A 21,615-nucleotide genomic window follows, 5' to 3' on the forward strand; every position below is an offset into this window, starting at 1 on the left:
GGGCTCTCACCCTTTCTTTGCGTGCTTCAGTGTTCCTTCATCCTCTTCCCCTTTGATTCCAGATTTCTTCCAAACCCAAGATTTCTTTTTTCTTTTTTGTCAGAAGTCATTGACAAAAGAACTGGAGCCAGAATAAAACAGGCGAGAAGCGAACCAGATGGTAGAAAGTAAAAGTGAGGACTAGGCCTGGCTGAAGTCAGCTCTGAAAAAGCCAAGGTGAGAAAGTCCAAAGGCCCCAGCAATGACCCTGCTGACTGAAGTGGTCGTGGCTGCACCCAGGAAGGAAGATGAAGGGGCGGCTGCCTGTTTCCTTTGAGTTTGACAAACACTTTCAAATGCCAAAGCGAAGCATTAAAGGATAAGGTCCGAGCTGAAGATAATTCAGCCTGAATACCAGTTTCTTTGCTTACTAGCTATTAAAACTCTCAAAAACCAGGGCCCCTTGCTTGTTAACTTCTGTTGCTTTCACCACTAGCAGGCAGGGCAGGGTCAGGGAGGGGAGGAGAGAGATGCAGGCACTTACTCTTCCAGGTCTCCCTGCAAGGCCCTGTTCTCTACTGTAACTACTGCTCCCACTGGCTGGCCCCTCCTTCCCACACCCATCCCTCCACCCACACCCACACCCACCCCACACCCACACCCCCTTGCGCCTTAACAGAGGGAAGTGATAGCTCACTAAAACTCTGCACCTGCAGGTGCCTCACTCAATGTTCATTTTCGTTTTTTTGTTTTACAAAAAGCTACAAGTTTACTGACATAATATAGTCTAACACGTATTAAAGTTTCAAGGAGGACAATCCAAATCTCAAATAAGAAATCATAATACTCACTATTATTTCAGAACTGGAAAAGGGTGGTGGTGGTGATGCACGGTTTTCAGCCCAAAATGAACATGCAGAAACCGTTTACTTTGGTAGATCTGTGTTGATGCCATATTTCTCTTTAAGAAACTTCAACTGTTCTTCCTTCTTCTTTGTGTCCCTCTTCCAAATGCCCTGTTGGTGGCAGAGTGCTCGTCACAAGGTATCTGTTTTTGGATCAAAGATCTCTTCTTACACCCTAGAACCTGTTCTGGTTTCGGGTGTGTTCTCCACTCTTATTTGATGAATAAGGTCCACACTTCCCAACTATACATTTCTTCCGCTGTGACTTTGTAGGGAAAATTGTTTATGTACAAAATCTGACTTACTTCAGGTGGAAGTTGAATGTTCACCCTCTTGGATTCTTGCAATGCCCTCTGGGTGGGCTGATGAGGTACCGCAACAAATACCGAATTCCTCCTCCCTCTTCCAGAACCTGCTCAGCTCCTAGTTTCAGCTCCTAGTTAAACATCTGGGCTCCAACGGAAGTTGTTATAACACTCAGGTTCATGTGGAGACGTGTTGATGTCTCCTTTGGAAAGGACTTTGAGGCAAAGCCATTTTAGTTTTTTTAAGTAGCCCCTTTATTACTGCCCATGATTCTTTAAAATCCACAGTTCCTTCATTAAATTACCTTCATTTGAACCAACTGAATTAAATTAGAGCTGGGCTCCCGCCTGATATAGATTTCATGTCTAAAAGAACTGTGGTTTTTCTGTTGGTTGGTTGATAGTCTATACTCAACCAAATTGTATTTACCTTACTTTGTAAGGTCATTGTATATCAAGAAAGGTTCCCTACTTTCTCCAAACCAAGATTTTCAGAAAAACACATATAACCAGGAAGTAGTCATGAAGAAATAGGACTTTCTTCTAAGGCAGTGGTTCTCAACCTTGGCTGCACATTAGAATCACCTGGGAATCTTTTTAAAATCCTGATTTCTGGGCCTCATCCTCCGGAAATTCTGTTTCTTTGTTACTAATGTTGTGGCCCCACCCCATAACAAAGAAACAGAATTTCCGGAGGATGAGGCCCAGAAATCAGGATTTTAAAAAGATTCCCAGGTGATTCTAATGTGCAGCCAAGGTTGAGAACCACTGTTCTAAGGGATCAAACCAGTACTGACCATTACTAGGGTCATAGATCTCCCAATTACACTCCAGTGTGTTTGGACATTTTTATCTTGCAGAAATAAAGTCATGTTTTATACTCAGTGACATAATAACATGTCACCTGTTTAATTATACATGATGAATGAAAAATAATCTAGCCTCCACTGACTTCACTATATGCATTACTACATTTTAGACTTGTCAGCAAATTCAATTTATTTACCTTTCAATTTAGCAAAGTTATTTCAAATTTTATAGGTGTGGAAATAATTGAAACATAGACATTAGAAATCTTATTTTAATGTCAAATCTCATTTGAAAACTCATTTACATTGCATGGAAATGAAGACTCTGGTGACCACAATTCTTACTGTTTCCATGCATATTAAGAAATAAGAAATATTAAAAAGTAAAAAACAAAAGGATGTGCTCATCAAATTATGGTTTATAATTTCAGGGGGTGACTCTAACATAGCAAAAGTTTCAAATATTCAGTCAAGTTCTTTTATCATCTCTATCTCCTGTTATACTAATGCATGTCAGGTAATTTTAAATAAAAAAAAGTTACAACTTCTCAAGCTCTAATTAATGAGCAGTCTGCTTATAGCTGCTAGGAACATCAAACGTATTATTTCAAAGTCTAGATTTAGAAGAGGAGAGATTATTTTGAACTTGACCTGGGTACTGAGTTAGTAGACAGCTTTCCTATTCAAATTCTTTCTTTGTCAACCTCCTTCAAAGTCTAATGTAAGTACACATTGGCAGGCTTCCCTCCTGCTTTTAGGTGCATTTCAGATTTTAGCAGGGAGGAAAGAGTCGCTGTGCACATACAGCAACAAGTCTAATGTCAAGTAAAAGAAAAAGTACTTGGGACTTCCAGAGAAGGAGTCACGCTTCAGTGGAGGCCAATGCAGAAGCAGAGCTGCCACCATACACATTGCAGCCCGGGATCTGAGAGATTTATATACGAGCATTCCCTGGAATACATCTTTGTACAGATGCAGGCTGTGCACAGCAGTGCTGGCCATTCGGCTGAGAAGGTAACAATTACGTTATCAAAGATGTCAACAAATTTTCTTGTACTTAGGGGTATGTCTGATGAAATTGGAATTAGGGAAGATGAAAGAGGTTTTCTTCTTATGCATTAGGTAGAGCAAGCAGTAAAATAATATATAATAAAGCCTCGTTTTGCTTATGTACACATTTTTTCCTAGTTTTAAGACTATGACTACATCTAATGCTCTCATGTATAGAGTAGGCCTTCCAACCAAGAGTTGTCAATTAATTGGACATTTCTGGTTGTAAAACTTCAATAGATTTTCTCTTTTCAGTAGGTTCCTGTTTTTGGTTGTACAACATTTCAATGTCTGTTAAATTAAGATTCACTGTCAAATCTTTTTGCTAATTTCCAGATATCTGATTGAGCCAAATAGCTATCACTATGGGTTATAAATCTTGCTATAAGACAACATAAATGGCATCATTTTCAACTCATTGGCAGAATCTGTACAATTTTACCAGTTAAGTCTTGATTAAAATTGAGGGATTTCACATAATCTAGATTTCTGCTTTAAAAAAAATAAAATCAGATCTCACAGCACAGGGTCTCTATTTCTGTGTGAAAATATTTGGCTTGAGATGGGGCCCAGCCACCACTCCATTTTCTTGAAAGACTTTCTTTGCTTTCTGTGACAGTATACTTTCTTTTCTTCCTGATTCACTGACAGTTTCTTTCCCATAGGGCAATGCTCTACACTGACCCACGCCAGCCTGGCATCCCCCTCCAACTTTAAACATAGGATTTCCTCAACACTGATTTCTAAGTCCTGAAGAGGTTCTTTGTTCTCATTCTAAATGCATTCCCTAGGAAAGTTAATTCACTCATTTCATATATATATATATATATATATATATATATATATATATATATATATATTCATATATATATATAGCCTATCTAATAAAAGAGAAACGTGGCAATTGGCGTACGACCGCTACCCTTCCCATTGGCTAATCAGGGCAATATGCAAATTAACTGTCAGCCAAGATGGCAGCCGACAGCCAGGCAGCTTGAAACTAACATGAGGCTTGCTTGCTTCAGTGACGGAGGACTCCAACGTTCGCCGCCTGCCGCTGCAGGCCTCTGAGCTGCAAGCAACTATGTAACAAACATAGAACCTAAACAAAACCCCAGAAACCTGCTTTAGTCCACCGGGCTTCAGCCAGCAGGATCGCAACATTGTAAGCAAAGGCCAGAAACCTACTTTCAGCAGCGGAGGCCTAAGAGCTGGAGCCAAGCCTCAAAGCTAAAGCTGGCCCAGAATAAAAAAAAGAAAAGAAAAAAGAAAAAAGGGAGCAGTTGGGAGCTTCAGTCACCCCCAGCCTGAAAACAGCCCTCAGCTACTCACTCAGACTGGCCAGGCACCCCAGTGGGGACCCCCACCCTGAACCAAGACACCCTGCAGGGCAAACCAGCCAGCACCCACCCATGTACCAGGCCTCTACCCTATATAGTAAAAGGGTAATATGCCTCCCAGCACCGGGATCAGCGTGACTGGGGCAGCGCCCAAACCCCCTGATCGCCCTGCGGCTCTGTGTGTGACAGGGTGTGGTGCCCCAACCCCCTGATAGGCCGTGCTCTGTGTGTGACAGGGTGCAGCACCCCAACCGCCCCCCCCCTCCCACGGGCTCTGCTCTGTGTGTGACGGGGTAGAGCCATAACCTCCCCATAGGCCCTGCCCTGAGTGTGAGAGTGGTGGTACCCCAACCCCCTGATCGGCCCTGCTCTGTGGGTGATAAAGGGTGGCGCCCCAACCCCCTGATGGGCCCTGCTCTGTGTGTGACAGGGTACAGAGAACCAACACCCCTGATTGGCCCTGCTCTGGGCATGACAGGGTATGGCGCCACAACCTCCCCATCGACCCTGCCTTGAGTGTGACAGGGGATGGTGCCCCAGCCCCCCAATCGGCCCTACCCTGAGCGTGACTGAGGGTGGAATCACAACCTCTCGATCGCCGTGCTCTGTGTATGACAGGGGGCGGCACCCCAACTCCCCAATTGGCCCTGCTCTGAGCCCGACCAGGGGCTGCACCTAGGGATTGGGCCTGCCCTCTGCCACCTGGGAGCAGGCCTAAGCCAGCAGGTCGTTATCTCCCGAGGGGTCCCAGACTGCGAGAGAGGGCACAGGCCGGGCTGATGGGCCTCCCTCCCCGCAAGTGCACAAATTTTTTGTGCACCGGGCCTCTAGAATATATATATATATATATATATATCAGCAAGCCACAAAGGTATATTCCCAAACTAGTCTGCTAACACCATCTCCCCTGCTCGCTCACTCTCTCTCTCTCTCTGTACACTTATTTTCCTTGAGTGAATCATACTACTTCCAGTTACCTAGCTTTTGCAAAGCTGATTCCACTAGCTGGAAGATTTTTTCCCCTGCTCCTTTGCCTGCTTTCTTTCTATCTTTCAAGTAGTTCTCTTAGCTTAGACTTTATTCTTCTAGAAAAACTGCTCTTTACCACAGATAAAAATATGTTTATTACCTTCTTTCACAATAGCTTACATGCGCCCCTTTGTAGCACTTATCAGAACATAATAAATTATTTGTGTAATTAATTGCTAAATATTGATCTGAATGTGGTCTATAAAATACATTCAAATGGGTCCTTTTTGTGCTCTTCACTGTGTCTTTGAATTTAGCACAGTGTTTGACATATAATGTGTTCATATTAAGTGTTTATTGGCTTTGACATAGGTATTAGTGTAAAAGTTATATGAGAACTTTTAATATCCTCTGAGAAATTAAAAAAACCTCTCTTTCCTAATCAAATGTAAGGAAAGTCCAGGCAATTTTAAATAGATGGGCTGGTAAAGTTATTATGGACTTTGACTAGTAACTGTATTACACTACTTTAAATTGTTTTAAAATATTTTTTAATGATTTTACAGAGAAGAAGGGAGAGAGAGTTAGAAACATCAATGAGAGAGAAACATTGATCAGCTGTCTCCTCTATGTCACCTCCTGGGAGGGAGCCCACAACCAAGGGAATGCTCTTGACCAGAATTGAACCCAGAACCCTTCAGTTTGTAGGCCAATGCTCTATCCACTGAGCCAAACCAGTTAGGGCTGTATTATACTACTTTATACATGCACATTAGTTTAGTCTGAAAAAAATAAAATTGCATTGTCCTAAAGACTATGGTAGCATGGAATTAAGAAACATTCCAGTTCTCTCAGCAATAATTGTGAAGCACTAGTCATTAATAGTTTCTATTAAATTAATAATCATTTTAAATGTTATTGTTCAAAATAAAGAGATTAAGCATATTCCAAATGTACTTAATATTCATCTTTGTATGAAACATTTTTAGGGTAATTCCCACAATATTGTATTGCTTTTTCAACATAAAGTAAATTAAATATGCTAAGAGTTTTATGACATTATCTTAACAGTGCACATTTTTCATCAAATATGCATGGTCAAGCTAATCAAATGCTCCAAAATATTTATTGTAAGCAATAAGATAAAAATAAATTTATGCTTATGCATAGTTATTTGTTGATAATTGAGAATAATGGATCTGAAAGTTTCTTAGAGAAATAAGGAATAGAGCAAAAACAGCTTGGCATCTTGAAATTATCTGTTGAGCTGAAAGCTGTCATCTCTTTTCTGCTTTTGCTTAAAGACCTGGAACATTAGCATGTTCACATGGCCAAAGACAGATGGCTACCCACACATTCTCCCTAGGCTTAACACTTGTTCTCTTAATACCAACCACCAAGGAATTTGCCCACCATCTGTGGATCTGTGGTCCCTTCCTCGCTGTATGAATTTTATGACAAGAGACTAAGTGACTAAACTGCACAGTCTGGGATGGTTCTTCTTTAGGATATAAGCACTACAAATCACCATCTTTACTAGTCAGGATGGGCTAGGTTAGGCTGCAATAACAGACACCATCTATTCTCAGTGGCTTAATACAATAAATGTTTATATCTCACTTGCCCTCAGTGTCCAAATGGAGCAGTATAAGATTCAGCTCATTGTTCATGCAAAGCCCCAGGTTCATGAAGGCTCCATCTCAGCCCTGGATACTACAAGCACCACGTGGGAAAAAAAGAATTTTATTTTATTTTTTTTTATTTATTTTTTTTTAAATATATTTTATTGATTTTTTACAGAGAGGAAGGGAGAGAGACAGAGAGTCAGAAACATCGATGAGAGAGAAACATCAATCAGCTGCCTCCTGCACATCCCCCACTGGGGAAGTGCCCGCAACCCAGGCACATGCCCTTGACCAGAATCGAACCTGGGACCCTTCAGTCCGCAGGCCAACGCTCCATCCACCGAGCCAAACCGGTTTCGGCGAAAAAAAGAATTTTAAAGCCAATTGCCTACAATTAAATCCTCCTACCAGAAACTGACACACTTCATTTGTGCACATATTTCATTTGCCACAGCAGGTCAATAGCCATGTCTAACTTAAGTGTGAGAGGGAATCTTAAAAGTCTTAAAAAAATACTTTTTAACAGTTCTTATAATATTGGTTTGGAGGTGATGAAGTCCTCTAGCTTTTCTTGTCTGAGAAGCTCTTTATTTATACCTTGATTCTAAATGACTGTTTTGCTGGGTAGAATAATCTTGGTTGTAGGTCCTAGCCTTTCAGCACTGATTATTTTGTGTCAATCCCTTCTGGCCTGCAAAGTTTCTGTTGAGAAATGAGCTGACAGTCTTATGGGAGGTCCCTTGTAGATAACTAACTGCTTTTTTCTTGCTGCTTTAAAGATTCTCTTTTTGCCCTAACTGGTTTGGCTCAGTGGATAGAGCCTTGGTCTGTGAACTGAAGGGTCCCAGGTTTGATTCTGGTCAAGGGCATGTACCTTGGTTGAGGGCACATCCCCAGTTGGGGGTGTGTAGGAGGCAGTTGATCAATGTTTCTCTCTCATCATTGTTTCTAACTCTCTATCCTTCTCCTTCCCTCTCTGTAAAAAAAACAAACAACATAATAAAATATATTTAAAAAAAAAAGATTCTCTCTTTGTCTTTAACCTTTGGCATTTAGTTATGATGTGCCTTGGTGTAGGGCTCTTTAGGTTCATCTTGTTTGGGACTCTGCATTTCCTGGACTTATATTTTTATTTCCTTCACTAGGTTAGGGGTATATTCTGTCATTATTTTTTTCACACAGGTTCCAATTTCTTGATCTCTCTCTCTTTTCTCCTTCTGGCACCCCCATTATGCAAATGTTGGTAGTCTTGAAGTTGTTCCAGAGGTTCCTTATACTGCCCTCATTTTTTTAAAGATTCTTTTTCTGTTCTGATTGTTTTCTGCTTTCTTATCTTTAAAATCTCTGATTTAATCTTCTGCTCCATCTATTCCACAGTTGATTCCTTATAATGTATTCTTTGTTTCGGTTAGAGTGTCTTCATTTCTTATTGGTTCTTTTTCATGTTTTCTAATTCCAATTTTACGTTTTTAAGTTTTGTTGTTGTTCTCACTAACCTCACCTCTCCTCCCCTAAATTCACTGAGCATCCTTATAACTAGTGTTTTGAACTCTGCATCTGGAAGATTGCTTGTCTCCATTTTATTAAGTTCTTTTTCCAGAGTTTTGTTCTATTCTTTTATTTGGAGCATGTTTTCTTGCTTCTTATTTTAGCAGACTTCCTATGTTGGTTTCTCTGTATTAGTAGAATGGCTTTATGTAGTAGGTGTTCCATAGAGTCCAGTGGCACAATCTTCCTGATCACCCAAGCTGGGTACTGCAGGTGCAGCCCCCTCCTTCATGTAGGCTGTGTACATCCTTCTGTTGTAGTTGAGCCTTGATTGCTGTTGGCATATCAGTGGAAGGGATTTGCCCCCGGGCCAATCTACTACAAGTGACCACCGTGGAAGTCCAGTGTTCAAGAGCCCACCTCATGGAGTGGAGCTTATTTTAGTGGAGCTCTGATGTTTACTGAGTCCACCCCTTGAGTGTGTCACTTGTGGACATGGTTCTGGCACCTCCCAGGGGGTGCAACCAAGGTCACCTGCCACCTGTGTCCTGCCCAAGTCTACCTAGTATGAGCTACAAAGTGATATTCAGATGGCTGCTACTTGTGCTGGACTTTGAGGTGCCCAGGAGAGGCCAAGATGGAAAACAAGGCTGGTTGTCACTAGTGCTGGACCTGGGGACACTTATTGAGAGGTACTGGGCATGGTGAGTCCAGATGCCGCTTGTTTGAGAGAATTTAGAAAGTCTGAAGCATAAGCCAAGATAAGTCATTTGTATGGAAAAGCCATTAGAAAACAGCTTTTATGAGCCAGCAACTTTGGTGGGGTGGGGTTTCAGGGAATCACCATGGTGAGGCAGATAGTGTTAACCAGTTTGATGGAGACTCAGATATGATTCCTGCCTGCTGACTCTGTGAGGGAAGGGACCATAAAAGGAACAATGGTGTCTTCTAGCACTTCTGTTTAAGGAGAAAGCTGCCCCTCCAGCTCTCGCCCTTGTGTCAGACAATTTAGTTCCTCCCCATGTGTCCCTGGTGTCTTTCTCGCTGCTGCTCCAGTGCTTGAGTTTAGAGAAACAAAGTCTGAATAAGTTCAAGTGAGGACCTTCAAGAAGAACTCCTGGGACTCCAGCAACCGTCCATCTCTCTCAGCCACATCCCCACTGATTTTTACAGCCAGACGTTATGGGGACTTCTTTTACTCACACTGAAACCCTGGCCTGAGGGCAGGGGGGGCAGGGGGCTGGTGTACAGCTTGGACCCCTTTCATCTCAGGGAGGAAACTCCACCTGAGATATACCTCCCGATTTTTATCCTTTTATCCACCACATATGGGTGTGGACCCCGCTCATTCTGTATCTCTACCCCTCCCACTCCTGATATGGCTTCTTCTTTATATCCTCATTTGTAGGATTTCAGGTGGTTCTGAATGATGGGTGTAGTTTAAGTTATAATTCAAGTATTTCCTTTATCTATGCCACCAACTTGACTGTAACTCAATAAACTATTTAACAAATACTCACTACTGCATATGGTCAGTGCCTATAATAAAACCCTTATTTTATATCACTCATTGTGGTTCTTTTTCTCTAGTCTTCTTTCTCAGAGACAAGAGCATGCCTGATGTGTGTTAGGAATTAGGACTGTGGAAAAACTGGAAGAGAAAATAGGGTGAGCAGATGAAAACAAGGATGAGAAAATGATGGGTGCTAGATTGTGTAGAGATTTTGACTGATTCTTTGAATGAGATTGAAATACGCTGGGAGATTTTAGCAGGGATGTAATATGATTTGACTTCATTTCTAAAGTTCGCTTTAGTTGCGGGCATGAGAATTGACTAAGGAGGCAAAGTAAAGATGGGTAAAATCATACAAATTATGAAACTATTCCAATTACCAGTTTTGAAAGATGGTAGCAGAGGGGTAAGAAATATTCTTGAAGGTAGATCCAACATTATTTATTTATAGATAGGATGAAAGGTGTAAAAGAAAATCAGGAATGATTCTAAAGTCTTCAACTTGATCAACTAGAACTAAGTTGTTAACTTTTACTAAGTTGGTGAAGTTTGAAAGGATAGGAATAAAAGGTTTTAGTTTAGGTTATACTTAATTGGAGATACTGGAAATATCCCCTAGAGAGCAATAAAGAGATATTGCAAAGGCCATCAGACACACAAGTCTTAATTTCAGACAAAAGTTTTTGCTGTATGTAGCCTTAGGAGTCATTAATGTAGGATTGGTATAAAAAGTCATATTGGGTGGGCTCACCAAAGAGATGAGTGTTAAAAGTGATATAGAACTGAGCCTTAAAGCACTCCAAAATTAATATATTAGAAGGGTAAGGAGGAGGCAGATAATGAAATTGAGAAGGAACTAATAAAAGGGAATATGATGCCCACAAGCCAAAGGAAGAAATTATCTTAAAAACAGTGTCCAACCCTATAAAATGCCATTGAAAGTAGTTATAGAGGAAATAGAGTCAAGATAGTTGTATGCTATGTTGTTGTTTTTTAAGATGGGAAAATAACAGCATGTTTGTTTGCTTGCCAATGGAAATGGTCCAAAGAGAGGTCAAAATTGAATGTAGGAAATATTTCTAGAGCAATGACCTTGGATAGGCAAATGGGAAATAGAAAGATTAATCTTTGATAATAGACCATTCAGTTCATCCATAATAACTGGTATATGAGTTTATGAGCACAAATGCAATTCAATGGATAGATGTGTTCAAGACAACTTTTAAGGTGACTTTAATGAAACAGAGGTGAGATGTCTTTTCTCTACTCAAAAAATCTTCAATAGCTGATAATTTCATATGGAATCATGTGGAATCACTTACATATTCAGTGATTTAAAAATATTTATTGAGTTCATATTTTCCACCAAAGATTTTTCTGGGAACTGGAGATAGACTAAAAAAAAGGTCATTACTTATCTAAAAGTGAGAACAAACATAAAAACATTACAAAGCATAGAAAGAACAACTCAGCTTTAATAGGAAAAGCGGGAGTCAAATTCAGAGAGTACATGCACGCGGACTATTATTCTTTCATTTTTCATAGACGTGGGATGCAAAAAAGTTTGAAGTCTTCAAGTTATTGATTTGAACCTGATATTCCAGATTCAATCTCACTGAGTCTTTCCTCACATATGCAACTTTAGTGACAAAAATCCCAACCACTCCTAGGGCAAAACTACACCAATACTACCATATCCATATATAGGCATTTTTTACATATTCTATGCCCTATTCCCCTATCATAATTTACCAATATTTTAAGATCCTAAAGAAATGCCACTCTTCAATACCTTTGTTCTTCAAATGAAATGTATTAACTTAGGGTTTACAGTATATTGTTTATGGTTCCAATTATTATTATTTCTTACAAATTAAACTTATTGAATCAATCAATTTTTGAGTACCAAATATTGATCATGTACTAAGCTACTTTTCTGAGATTATACAAAGAAAAGACATGTTATCTCTCTTCAAGAAGGTTTTCCATGTCCATCTTCCCCACATACTTGTTAGTGCCTAATTCATCTTTGTATTCCCTACAGTACTTCCCAGGGCATCTTCAACATGGGAGGTATTCAATTAAATGTGTTCAACCAATGGAATCTTATTCAGTCATAAGTAAGAAGGAAATCCTGACATTTATAAAACATGGATGAACTTGAAGGTATTATGCTGAGATAAGTCAGACAGTGAAAGAAAAATACTATATGATTTCATTTATATCTAGAATTTTTAAAAATCCTGAAAACAGAGTTTAGGAGGTGGGAGAAATTGAAGAGATATAGTATAAGGGTACAAACTTATAACTAATTGATAAATAAGACCTGGAGTTCTAGAGATTATAGTCAATAATCCTAATATGTAAAAACCCTGGGTCTGTCATGACTGGAGGCTCCACCAACCAGAAGTTAGTCCTGCAGTCAGCGCTGGGTTGCCATGGTGACCCAGTAATGACTGCTGTGGCTGCAGGCGCAGTGACCCAGCACTGACTGCAAATCAGGCCCAGAGAGAGGCCTAAAGAGAGAAGCAGGGTCTGATCCATAGCCTGTGTGGCAGCTGTTGATCAGCACTTGCCTCTCTTTTTCTCCCTGCTGGGCCAGCAGCCACACCTCCATTTCTCTCCAGGCCTTCACCAGGGCTGATGATCAGCCCTGCATTTCTGATAAGGCCCTGTTGATAGGCCCAGAGACGCTGACTGGCATAGAAACCAACCAATCAGAACCAAATCTGGGTCAACTGTGAAGAGCCAATGGCTGCCTAGGAGGCAGAGTTTTTGATACTGACTGGCATAGAAACTGACCAATAAGAACCATATCTGGGTCAACTGTGAGGAGCCAATGCTGCCTAGAAGGAGGAGGGCAGTTGGGGACAAGATCAGTCCTGCAGGGGAGGGCAGTTGGTGGTGAGATCAGGCCAGCAGGGGAGGGCAGTTGAGAGCAACTAGACTGGCAAGCAGAGAGGTTAGAGGTGATCAGGCAAGGAAGCAGAGAAGTTAGGGGTGATCAGGCAGGCAGGCAGAGGGGTTAGGGGAAATCAGGCAGGCAGGCAGAGGCAGTTAGGGGAGATCAGGTAGGCAGGCAGGTGAGCAGTTAGGAGCCAGCAGTCCCAGATTGTGAGAGGGATGTCTGACTGCCGGTTTAGGCCCTATCCTTGCTGAGGGAACCACCCCTTCTGTGCATGAATTTCATGCACCAGGCCACTAGTATTATAAACTTCAAGAAACTAGATTACTTATTTTCACCACATAAAAAAATTGATAATTATTTTTACATGTTAGAGATGTTAGCTAATGCTCCAGTGGTAACCATATTGTAATATATAAATGTATCAAATAAAAATGTTGTACACCTTAAAATTGCACAATATTATATGTCAATTATCTTACTGAAATATTTTAAAAATTCAGAATTCTCAATATCTAGAAATGGGGAAAAGGAAGTAAAGAGATAAGCTATGGGCTAGGTATTGTGGAGTTAGATGCTTTTATATAATCCTCTTCATTACATAGTGCTCAAATGAATTTCACCTGTACTTTTATTAGTGCACTGTTTTAAAGGTGATATTAAATGTTTAGAAGGAAGGTCAAAATACAAACACAAGTCATTCCTGATGATTGCCCTTTAATAAGTAAACCTGCTGCAGGCATTATAACCTAAATCATAATCCAATTGAACTGATTATAAAGAGTCATTGATAAATGAGCTGTTTTAATAAGCGGTTACTTTTTGCTATCAGAGTTTCTTCCATTAAAGTAAAATAATTAAGACGCTGAATCAGAAGATGACAAAACAACATCTTTTAGAAGAAAACACTGGAGTGTTTGGAAGAAAGTAAGGCAATGTTTTTAATGAACACAGATTACCTTTCAAATTTTTTCACTGTTCAAAGAAAGACTGTTATTTAATTAAAAGGCTTAGCTATAAACATCAGTCACAGTTGCATTCCTTATATGCAAAAAGACTATAAACAGGAGCTATAGTTCTACTTTGGCATTTAGCGCTTTTTGTCTGAGTAGAAGCCATAAAGTGGAGAGGGTCATTTTATTATAAGCAGCCAAGTGAAAACTATTATTTGATTACTATTTGTTAATGAGATATATTGGAAGCTGAGCCAGAGACTGGAAAGGGAAATCCATAAAACCACTCCAAGTCCTCAGTTCTTTGAGGTCACCAGGACTCTGAACCTCAAAGTTGTGCTGCAAATGTGCACAGGCATATTTCCCTGTCACGCCCAGGTGCCACGATGACAGACGCTGCGGAGATACACAGATGGCACTTCAATCTCACCATGATCTCTAGTTATCCTTCATCTATTTTCCTGTTTAACCCATGATGCAGAACGCAGGTCAGCATGCTTTCCATCTCATAGATGTTTCCACAACTAGGATAAAAATGTTAATATTTGACCAGCTTTCTATTAGAAAATAATTTTTTTCAAATACTTTTGAATAAGTCAAAAAGTTACCCAGTTTTAAAATATTTATACAGATTAATATTTTATCTACTGAGTGTTCATAATAAAATTGAATCATACATAAAAGGTTGACATGTCAGTCTCATTAATTCACTATGAAATTATATATAACATATATAGTCAATATATATAATGTATATAAATTCAAACAATATCAATTTAAACTCTCCCCACACTCTGCTTAAAGAAAGAAACTTATTCATGTTTCAAAGATTTTATATGTAAATATGGCCAAAGGGGTCACAAATTTTGAAATTTCTCATCTCATGACTCATTTCATGTAGTCAATGTATGCTCTAAATTAAATTTCTCTTCTGACATAAAAGTGAAAAACCAAATTGCAACTAACCAACAGAAAATATGCAGACTTAATCTATTTCATTGGTTTTATGTGAAGATTAAAATAAAAATATTTTAGTTCAGAGATTATTTTATCTGTAATTTCTACTTGTACCACAAGATCAACTTCTCACATGATGCCATTGAACATGTATGAATCTCAATGTGACTTACTGAATCTGCATTTTTCAAAGTGAACCATAACATTGAAATTGACATATTAAACTTTTGTAATGAATAAGCCTGGGTTTTAATAACAAAATTGAGACTTTTCTAACAACTGGCACAACTAAAAAGTTACAGGAATTTGACTAAGTTGTTGCAAAGAAATGGCCCAGTCAGTGGAAAAGGGAGATTCAACAAAGCACAGGTAGCAGATAGTTACTGGAAAAAAGTTTCCTCTTTATATCTCAATGAGTTGGAATTCCTTATAAACTGTTTATAACTATAAAAGCTATAGCTTTACATTGAGACTTTAGATTATCACCAGTTTGCTTAGCTCCATAGCCTATGGAAATCTTAATTTAAATTATACTAATCAAGTTAAAAGGGAGAGAAAGGCCACAAATACTTAGAAAGAAATAAGACACAAAATATCTATCCATTTGTGTCACATTTCTAATAATTATCCTATTTTTGTGTGTGAGTATGGCAAATATGGTGTACAGTTCTTTTTGCTATGTCTTGAAAGGTGAATGAGGTTTCTTTGCTATGCAGCAAAAACCTTTCTCTTTCATGTTGAGTCTTAGAATAGCAATCTCTTCAGAGACTGGTTGTCTGAAATCCTCTCTTGCATGACCATTCTGGCTTAACCATAATCCAGTTAAAGCTGAGTTATTGATTGACACCAGGCACTGGGGCAGACAGATGAATTTCTCTGGTTTAAAGTTTAATGGAACATATCTTTTGATCTTTCATTCTGTAAGGAATCTGCAGGTCATTTTCTCCCCCAGGTTTCCTTGGTGCTAGGACTTCGTCACATACAGATCTCATTTTCATGAGTAGAACCTAATGTAGTGAGGACAATATTGCTAATCTAATATGGCAGTTTATATTCATGGTTGAGGGAGGGTAACTTGAACAGTATTATTTCCAAGGGTACTTAATCTATCCTGTAAAAATGTGACATGTGTTCTTCTAAGATCTAAGGACATGATGTTTTATATAAAAACTAGAGGCCTGGTGCATGGATTCATGCACTGGTGGGGTCCTTTATCATAGCCTGTGGGGATGGGACCAAAACTGGCAGTCCAATGCCACCTACATCCCTGCTAGCCACTCCTGCTCATTCTGGCCCCGCTGTGCATGCCGCCACCACTTGGTAGGCTCACTGCAGCTCTGCTGCAGTCTCCGGGCTGCAGTGGCCAACCGTGAGCCTTGCATCTGGTGCCTATCTGTCAACTGAGCAGCACTCCTGCTCTGGGGGTGCACTGACCACCAGGGGGTAGCTCCTGCATTGAGCATCTGCCCCTGGTGGTCAGAGTGCATCATAGCAATTGGTCATTCAGTCTTCAGTCATTCAGTCACTTAAGCTTTTATATATATAGACTACAGGCCCAGTGCACAAATTTGTGCACAGGTGGGATCCCTCAGGGTGGCCTGCAGAGATCCAGCCCCAGCTCATGCTTCCAGCCTCGCAGCCCCAGCTCTTGCCCACAGCCTTGCAGCCCTGCCACACCACCTGGCACCCTGCCTTGGTCTGGTGCTGCCCCCTCACCTGCTCCACCAGCAGAGCGATCGATCAGGGCCTGGCCCCCCACCTGGCTCCCTCAGTGCCTGGGAGTCGGGCGGCGGCCCCACCCCCTGCCGCTGCCACTGGTCACTGTCTGTGGGGCGATCGGTGGTGCAATGGGGCTCCCCGCTCACACCCGCCTTGGCCTAGCACCATCCACTCATCTGCTGCCCCATCCCACCAAAGTGCCCCTCTCGGTGGGGCTCATCAGGACCGGCAGCACATTCACTGCTGCCCACTGCCAGTGCTGCATTGCCGACGCCTTCCATGTTCCGCACTGCCCCCTGGTGGTCAGCGCACATCATAGAGAGCAGTTGAACTCCCAGTCAAACAGCCACCCAAGAAGACAATTTGAATATTAGGCTTTTATTATATAGGACTAGAGGCCCGGTGCATAAAATTCGTGCACTGGGGGTTGAGGGTCCCTCAGCCCAGCCTGCCCCTCTCACAGTCTGGGAGCCCTCAGTGGATGTCCTACTGATGGCCACAGTCTGGCAGCAGAGGCTTGGAGCAGGCGCCCCTGTGTGTGTGTGTCTGCTGGGGGCCTGCCCCCAGCCATACCGCAGAAGCTTAGAGCAGGCGCCCCATCTGTGTTGATCTCTCAGGCTCCTGGCCTCCCCTGCATGTTGTTCTCTCCCTTGAGCTGTGGCCAGGGCAGGGTGCTGTCTGCAGGCCATGCTTGTCTGCTCACAGATCACTGCAGCGACCCGGAAGCAGTCCCTGCTGGGGGCTGACTGCTGGGGGCTGCCTGTGGGCCGTGCTTGCCTGCTAGAGTGCCAGGTGACCTGCCTGCAGGTCTCAAAGGCAATGTCTGCTGGGCTCACGTTGCCAGGGTGACGCCGCCAGCATCCTGCCCCGCCACTATGGGCACTGCCATCTTTTGTCGTGGAGTGACAGTTAATTTGCATATTACTCTTTTATTAGATAGGATAAGCTAGATAGTAATTCTGTAATTCAGCATTTACTCTCCCATTTCTGAAATGACCTCAATATCATTTTTAAAAAGATTTTTAATTAGTTTTTTGGAGAGATTAAGAGGGAGAGAGAGAAAGAAACATGGATGTGAGAGCAAAGCATCAAGCAGCTGGCTCTTGCACTCTCCCTACCAAGGATCGAGCCTGCAATACCAGCATGTGCCCTGACAGGAATCAAATGGGCAATGTTTCAGTGCACTGGATGATGCCCAGCCAACTGAACCACATCAGCCAGGGCCACAATATCATTTTAATGTGACTATCAATATATCAGTTTTAAAAAAGAAATAAAACTATCCTTTATTTTGGTATAGTCCAATCTTTTACCCTATATCAGCTTCTATATGCTTCAAGCAATATCTCAATCAGTAGAGGAAGAAAAAAATACAGCAATTCACATTTTTCACTAGCTCATTTTTTTGGTTCTACTCTTGTCTTAAAGAAGCAACTGCAAGATTCATAAATCCCAATTGAAGTTTCTTGGATTCTGCATTTTTATTGAAGTCTTCTCTGGACTAGTCTAGAATTATGTGAGCATGTACATGAGCGCGTGCACACACACACACACACACACACACACACACACACACACGTTCAGGTCCTTCCTAAGGCAGGCTAGATTGCTTTGCTCTTTAGTTATTCAAGGTCCACTCCAATTCAGAATAGCTTCCACAAAGAGGAAGACTTGCAAGTTTTCACTTCATTTCCCTCTATATAGGATATGTTTATAAAGATCTATTCTTCTAAGTCTTTGCCAGCAAATTGAGAAAAAAGGTACATTTGGGTACTTTTCCCAAATTCCAATCATATTCAAATTATACACTTTTTAATAGGAAAAAACTTAATAAAATTGGTATAAAATAGACTATAACATTTCAAAATGCCAGTTCCTCTCTAAGCATCATCTATTAGAATCCTTTTTCTAAAACATGTAGTAATTTTTTACCAAAATTGACCATGTATTTGTTCTAAAAGAGCTTTTGGAAGAGTGCAAACTGCTGATAAGGCCAATAAAGCTGAGCTTTTAAACTTTTTGCATTTCAATTGCATAATCAAAGCCTGATGATAGCACATCACACACTCTGAGAATGCCATGGGCATTGCACAGAAAATGAAAATTAGTTCTAAAAGCCTTTTCATTCTCTGCAGCATAGGATGCTCCTCTCCTGGCTGTATATGAAAGAGGATCAGACACAAAATGGAAAAAACTATTGTGACTGTCAGTGAAAGCAAAACCCAGAGAAAACTGAGAGCATTGAGGGTTGAAATAGAAGAGCGAGAAGCTGTAATTAGCTCCAGTGCTCTGTGAGAATAAAGAAACAAAACCACTTTAAAAAATATAAACAGGCAGAATGTCAGTTGAGATAGTGACTACTGCAATAACAAACCTTAGTAAATAGTGAGCAAAATGAAAGTAAATAAAGCTTGTGGATAAAAGTCTGACATCAATTCCATTGGCTACCTATTTCATAAATTATCTTCTGTAATAAAAGTCATTGTGGTGCATTACTTTTTAGTTAGGACAACATTTAATACCAAAGGTGGTTTTAAATAAAGGAAGAGTGTCACTACATACCTTCCACTAAACAGTATATAAGGCAATTTTAATTACCTTCTGTGTTTACAGATATTTTCATTTTAAGAAAATAGTGCAGCTCTAGCTGGTTTGGCTCAGTGGATAGAGCATCGGCCTGCGGACTGAAGGGTCCTGGGTTTGATTCCAGTCAAGGTCACATGCCTGAGTTGTGGGCTCCATCCCCATTAGGGGGCCTGCAGGAGGCAGTCATCAGTGATTCTCTCTCATCATTGATGTTTCTATCTCTCTCTCTCTTCCTCTCCCTTCCTCTCTGAAATCAATTTTATATATATATACATATAAATATATGTGTATATATATATATATAAATATATGTGTATATATATATAAATATATGTGTATATATATATAAATATATGTGTATATATATATGAAAGAAATAGTGCAAAGCTAATCAAGATAGTGAAAGGGCCTTCTCCCCAATGTCTAGCTTTGATTGTGCTTGAACTGTGATGCTTACTCAAACAACCTGAACTTGTCAAAGTATTAAATTAAATCAAAGCCTGCTTAGGAATTTCTTATTTGTGCATGCTAAAGTTTGTAACTCTCCCAACATGGACCCATATATCATTACAAAAGGTTTCATATTTGTTAATTTCATTGAATTTAGTTGAGAATATGCTCAAGCCATGTCAGTAGGAGGCAACTGCATTATTCTGTTAACTTGGCCCTTAATATATTTAAGGCAACTAGTAATTTAAAATGAAATAACTTGCTCTTCTTCCAGATCTGTTTAAGACAGACACAGGCAAAAAAAGGTATTTGGGTACTGCCAATATATTCTGCAATTTTATTTTGCTACTCACTTCACAACATCTACAAAGCTGTTAAATTTTTGCAGAAAGGCTATTCTCACGTATAAATGAAAGAACAGAGTCCTATACATTCTGAAGACTGTTCTCTGTAAGAAAGGGCAAAACTAAGTAGTTATCCTCTCCGATGCCACTTTGCAATTTTTTAATTGATGAGACAAGCCTGTGGTCATGCTTGTTTCTGACTCCAGGGTGGAACCTCGAGAGATGACTGAAGAAAAGCATCTCCTTTTAAGTTGGGGGCTATAAATTCCATAGTTCTCTCCATCCTTTCCTATTTTTATCTCTTATTCATAACCACTTACTACATATTTGTTTATTGACAGTTTCCACATTAGAATGTAAGAAGCATGAGAGAAGAAATTCTTATTCACAACCATATCCCCAATACCTAAAACTCATTGGCAGTTCTTCACAAATATGTTGTGAATGACTGATGGAGAAAAAACAAAATTGATACCTTGTCATGTCTGAATTCTTCAATTTCTGCAAACTGCACTCTTAGAATCCCACAGGTGCCTCACTACTATACATTAGAATGCTTGACTACCAGCCCTTACTTTTTTCCATCTCTCTGTTGTACCTCATATAACTACCAACTTTTCCTTTTAAAATTTTATTGAATTCAGTTATACTCCATCTCCTGTCATCCTTTTAATTATCTGAAAACTCATTTCCTTGCCCTTTACTGGATTATTTGTAGAATTAATTGGGAGAAAGCACTAAGCATATAGCCTTTGCGATATGACTCTTCTCATCCTGTATAAACCCAGTAAGAAGCTTGCTCACACTCTTGGCTTTGATCTTCATAGCTATACTGATGACTACAAATATTTTCCTTCAGCAATGACCTAGCCTCCAAATTGCTTCCCTGATAAGAAACAATGTGGTGGGAATTTCCATTTGTATTGCCCTTTCCAGTTGTCTCTCCTGATCTGTGTATTTTATTCATGGAGTCATTACTTTTCTTGGAATTATTTCTAAGATCTACAATAATCACTTTCCAAGTTTCATTCATTTTTTATACAAATGGATTTAAGAATCCCCTGTCCTCATTTCCCTTACCTTAATATGTGGTGATGAGGCACTAACCGGCATCTTTATGGCCTCCGTGCTTCACTGCTCCCCTCTGCAATGTTTCTAGAACTATCAGAGCACTGTTTCAATCATACAACTTCCCTGCAGATTATAAAAGAAGACTCATTGATTGGGTAATAGACACAGTAAATTGTTTCCTGAAATGCTCTTCTGCTCTTGTCTTCTAAAATTGGTGTATTTTGGTTTCTACTCAGAGAAATGGAGACTAGTGTTACTTCTGGATCTACATTGCTGGCTCAGGATCCAATGCCCATTCTGAACAAGGTTCCAATTCTCTTCACAGTTGTCTCACACCTGTCTTCCATGAATTGTCATCAGTAGCCTATGTTTTCCTCTTTGCATGTTTACTAATACACCCCTGTGGAAAAATTTCCAGTAATTTACATTTATTTAAATCTTACTCATTCTTCAAGAGACAGTTCAAATATAATTGCCTTCATGGCTCGCATTTAAAACAAAAGGAAAACCTGACTAACAGAGCTGGAAATATTCAATTTTTTAGTGTCTCAGCATGATTTTATTACTTAATGATGGTCATTAATTTACTACAGATGCTCTTTGATGTAAGATGGGGTTACATCCTGATAAATACTTCATAAATAGAA

General features: G+C 40.2%; 1 pseudogene; it reads right to left on the minus strand.

The window, feature by feature from the left end:
• Positions 1-877: 877 nt before the first annotated feature.
• LOC132226766 (splicing factor 3B subunit 6-like) lies at positions 878-21,010 on the minus strand (annotated as a pseudogene).
• Positions 21,011-21,615: the final 605 nt, after the last annotated feature.

The sequence above is a fragment of the Myotis daubentonii genome, chromosome 2 (assembly GCF_963259705.1).
Source record: "Myotis daubentonii chromosome 2, mMyoDau2.1, whole genome shotgun sequence".
Lineage (NCBI taxonomy): Eukaryota > Metazoa > Chordata > Mammalia > Chiroptera > Vespertilionidae > Myotis > Myotis daubentonii.